Source organism: Cyanistes caeruleus, chromosome 4 (genome assembly GCF_971803275.1).
Source record: "Cyanistes caeruleus chromosome 4, bCyaCae1.hap1.1, whole genome shotgun sequence".
In the NCBI taxonomy this organism is placed as follows: domain Eukaryota; kingdom Metazoa; phylum Chordata; class Aves; order Passeriformes; family Paridae; genus Cyanistes; species Cyanistes caeruleus.
In genome coordinates, this window is record NC_141704.1 from 56,505,292 (window position 1) to 56,510,383 (window position 5,092).

Genomic DNA, 5,092 nt, shown 5'->3' on the forward strand with positions numbered 1-5,092 from the left:
CTGCCCTCCTGAGCCACATGGTGCAAGTGCTCAGTGCACCTAGCCCTGCCTATCCAAATGGTTAATTGCTCCTTTGGTTTACCCCAAAAGGAGAGTATTTACCTTGTACTTTGGCTATTCTTAGCTCAGCAACTAGCAGCAATGATGAATATATTCCAGTACAATACAATTGCAGTGCGATATCGTAGACAACTTCTAAAATATCATCTCTTTTTTCACAGAAAGTTAATTCAGATACACTGTCAAAATGCTTGCTTTACATTCAAGACTCCTAATAGCAACATCTTGGAACAAACTGAGGAATATCAGCAATATGGTCAAGAGGAAAAACAGATTCACCACTGCTAATTTGGCATTTACTTGCAGCTCACTTTACTTGACAGCTTGTAGACCCATCCAAAGGAGTTTTCAAGTTTTCTCTTTATCTTTATCCTTATTTATTTATCTATTAATCTATCTTTATATATTTATCTTTGTCTATTTTTTGGTCCTACTGTAAATTAAGACTATCAGTGTTCCATGGAGTGAATCTGGGGATTTAAGCACTCTGAGGTGCCTACAGGGTTAATTGCTTATCAAAGTAGGAAACAGCCTAGTAATCCTCTGACACTAATTATACTTTGAAATCTCTCTAGTGCCTGGTCCTGTCCTGGTGTCTTATGAACAATAAGACTGGAAAAAACCCTTGGAAGGTAGATTTCATTGCAACTTATAAATAGTGATATAAAGTAGACTGCAAAGAGATCAAGTTACTTTCTCAGTGCAGTGCTGTGAATCAATGATAAACTCTGAAATGTACCCAAAATGACCTACAGCAGGTTCCTTTCCATTAACTGTCAGGGTTATTTTTCTCTGATATTGACTTATGAGATTCACAAGTCTTTTCTTGTCTACCATGGAATACAAAGGATCAGTCATTGGAGGTAGGCAGACATTTCTGGTTTTTGCTTTATAAAGCTGTATAATGTTTCACAATTAAGCAATTTCTTGATAGGAAACTTCTGGATCTTATGGTTTTGCTAAAGTTTAGAGCATCATGGAGCATGGGCCTGTTCTATTGTTTTAACTCTTATTTTTGTGAAAAAGTAATAAAAAAGAAAGCAAACCAGAAAACACACAAAAAAGGAGAATTTTTTAGCTTGAGGTCATTTGTTTTGCATCTGTACTTTAAAGATCTGGACTGGAAGATGAAAACTGAAATCATCAGACATTCTTTTTTGAAGGTAGCAATTATGAAGAAATTGGTTTGAGACAGGCAGGGAGAATGGCCATTCATTATAAGGATTTCAGAAGGAGAAAATTCTCCCTAGGAAATATGAAGGCAATTGTTTATTCCTTTCAGTCATTGTTAATAAAATGGAAGTACTGTTTTACAAAACTGCGGCAGAAGTACTGTCAGAAATCTCTCTTTAGTTGAGACATCAATATAATGTATTCAATTTTTCATTCACATCTCATTCTTTTCTTCCATTAGCATCAGCACTATTTTTAGATCCAGACTGCCATGGTGTGGTGTTTGTGTCTGGGACAGAGTTAATTTTCTTCACAGTAGTTAGCACAGGCTATGTTTTTGGTTTGCTCTGGAAACACTATTTATACCACAGAAGTATGGAAAGCTGCAGCTGAGCTGGGCTTACCCAGGGTCAGGGCCTTTTCTGCCTCTCCCCCCGCAGGGAGTGGGCTGGGGGTGCACGGGGAGCTGCAAGGAGGCACAGCCAGGACAGCTGATCCCACCTGACCCAAGGGATGCCCCACACCATCCACTGTCATGTTCACCAGGCAAGGCTGGGGAAGAAGGGGGAAGTGGGGGATGTTTGGAGTGATGGAGTTTGTCTTCCCAAGTCACCATTGCATGTGATGGCACCCTGCTTTCCTGGGAATGGCTGAACTCCTGCCTGCCCATGGGAAATGGGAAATGAGCTCCTCGTTTGGCTTTGCCTGTGTGTGTGGCTTTTGCTTTACCTCTTACACTGCCCTCATCTCAGCCCATGGCTTATTTCACTTTCAATCTTCTGATTCTCTCTCCCATCCCACCAGGGGAAGTGAGTGAGCAGCTGTGTGGGGCTTAGCTACCAGGTAAACCAATTGGAACAGGTATTGGGGTAAACCAATACACTCAGCAAGCGCCTCTTGTCAGCGAAATTGCTGCTACAAAATGAGGTGCAAACTCTGGAGTGGTCTCAGCAAAGAACTGCACACTCTAGTGCCATAATGGTGACAAATCCCTTTCCCCTCATTCTGATCAAGCAAAATAGTGGAAAACAACCTTAGCACTGAAGCTCTTCAGGCTCTGAAGTGTTTGTTTCACATCCTTTGATGATATTTGTCAACCGATTTCTGTTACACAATGTAACAAAGAGTAGGAACCTGGTTTTGCACAGCAAACTCAATCTGCCTTGCAGCTCCGGTCACTGTGACCTGGAATTCAAAAGCTCTTCATGTGCCTGCCATCTGATATCTCCTGATATTTCTGAGCTGACTGACAGCTTTATCAGACCTCCAACACACTAGTGACTTCCAAGCACTGTGAAAAGCATGTTCAACACACCTAGAAACAGCATTAGGATGATTCCCAGGTACATTCTCACTGCCTGATACCCTTCCTTAACCACAAGGATTGCCTGCTGGTGTTTGCCAGCCCTCCACGGGGCAAGAAGTGTGTCAGATCAATTAATGCACTCTCAGCATCCTCTCTTAGTATTTTATTATGTTATTATTCACAGGCAGTGAGCTTCAGTGAGAAAGTTCAGTCTTTCCCAGGTGATGCAAGATGTGTTTTGGTATAGCATGGAATCATACATATTTCCCACATAAACTCACTCAGTGTGAAAGACCCTTTAAGACAAACTTGTGTTGGTATTAAGGAAGTTTAACACATTAAAAAAACCCAAACAAAACCCCTGAATTTTAACTGAGAGTTTTAGAAGGAAAAACAGGCTTCTGAGAATTGAATAATTGTTTTTCAAAAAGCTTTAGACACTTAGGAGTTCAAGTCTACCTGAATATTAGGATTTCACAGGTTGTAGATTATTTTAAAAATTAAGATAAATGTCCCAAATTACTGGGGAGCTTTCATAAAGTTTCCACTAAATCACTGTGCTAAACACTGCTCACAAATCAGACCAGGATTGTGTTTTACATACTTCTCTTTGACAAGAAAAAGATTTCACCTTTCTTTTCACTGCAACAATCATTATATGTTAGTATGACTTAAAGGGTCACAGGCTTTTATTTTCAGAATCAGCCTATGGTTTAAATGAATTACAAAGCAGAAAATTGCTGTTAATTCAGTTCACAGAACCCCCATAGTTATCCTATGTGACATTTTAAACCTAGTATTGAAGCAAATAGTTTAGCCATAATAAAAGAAAGATTATGGATGTTGTAATGCATGAATTATTGAGAAAAACTATTCCAGCCAAGATAAAATAGAGTACTGAAAATCATCCCCTTATTCTACTTCTACCTGTTAAGTCAGCTTAGATCAAACGAGGTGATTTTAAGCTTTGATCAAAAATTTGTTTAAGATATAAAATTTGCTGAAATATTAACAAAAGCTCATCTATTCTTTCAAGTTGGATAACACAGAAAGCATTACAAACAATGAGGATTTCACACGTTACTCCTGTGTAGCTGTGGGGCAAACAGGGCAGCCCTTCTGCTGATCAGCATCTAGCACAGCATTTAAACTTCTCAGTTATGATGGGAGCCCTGGCTGAAATCTCGATGGGCTGTAACAGGAAACATCAGGCTTGCCAGTGTTGTCAAAGTGGCAAAGCAAAAATTCAGCAAAACAAAACTGTCTGATCTCAAAGTTAGGTTACTTATTTGTAATATTTAAATTTCACAGTCTTCCTGGGAGAAACTCTGCTACCCAGTAAAGGTAGGAAAGCCTGTGCATGGCCAGTAACTGCTTGTGCCTCAGTTTACCCATCTGGAAAATTAGAATTAGTAACACCTGTTTTCCAGGTCTGATTTTATTAAAGATTTTATGAGAGGTCTTGAGATTCAGAGGTTCAAGTAAGCTATATATATAATTACACATTTCCCCTTCTGCCATTTATTTAGGTTTCCTGATAGCAGATTCCCAGCAAGGGCAAATAGGCAGAGCAAAACAGACCAGTCAGGGTGAGCCACACAAAGCCACACAAAAGAAGGCAGGTCTGAAATAATAAATCTCTAACATACCTAAGGAAAAGACTAGGGCATAGAGTTACTTCTTTCAAGTCAGACCTTTCCAAGCTCAAATTTTTCCCAGCACTGCAGTCCCAAAAGTACAGTCCTGACTGTGCCCCTTGCCTGGCTAACAGTTTCAACCCTGTGGCCACACCACTTTCAGTGTTGGCATCTTCCCTACAACCTCGTGGCACAGGCAACACCAGAGCTGGGTACCTCAGCTCTGCCAACAGTGGCACTGGGTTTTGTCCTCTTGAACAAACACTTGTGTGAGCCCTTGCTGGAAACTGCATAACAGGGAAATGTTTTTCCAGGTGGCAGAGGATGGTTTGGATCTTGTTGGCAATTTTCCAGTAGGATTTATATATTTTTGCCTTTCACCTGAATGCTGTGCTTTGGCATATCTAGATGAACACTGGCAGCCTGTGCTCACACCCAGCAAAATGATGTTCTCAAGTGCAAGACAGAGTTCCTGCCAGCTTAAGGACTCAGACCTCTGTCTGACTGAAATGCCAGATACTATACTAAAAAGGTAGCAGATTGTGGTGATAATGAAGTGCTGCAGCCTGTCGCTATGTTACCAACTGCTCTGAACTGACATGTCAGAAGGAACAGCAAGGAAAATGCCCAGAGTCCCTGTTTGGATCCCCTTCCCACGTCTACCACCAACTGAACTATTTTAAATACTTACAGATATAGCCAGCATGTTTGTTTATAAACAAAGCCTAAAATGATAAATAGATAAATATGTTACACCAGGAAGCAGGCTGTCTAAAATCATCCCCTTGGCTCTCCAGTGTGCCTCAGATTGCATCCCTCATCCTTCACAGAAAAGCATTGCTTAGGGAATTTGCATCTCTCTGCCCCTTATCTGTCCCTCAAAGAGACCAAACTCACCCTGCCCCAGCACTGTGTT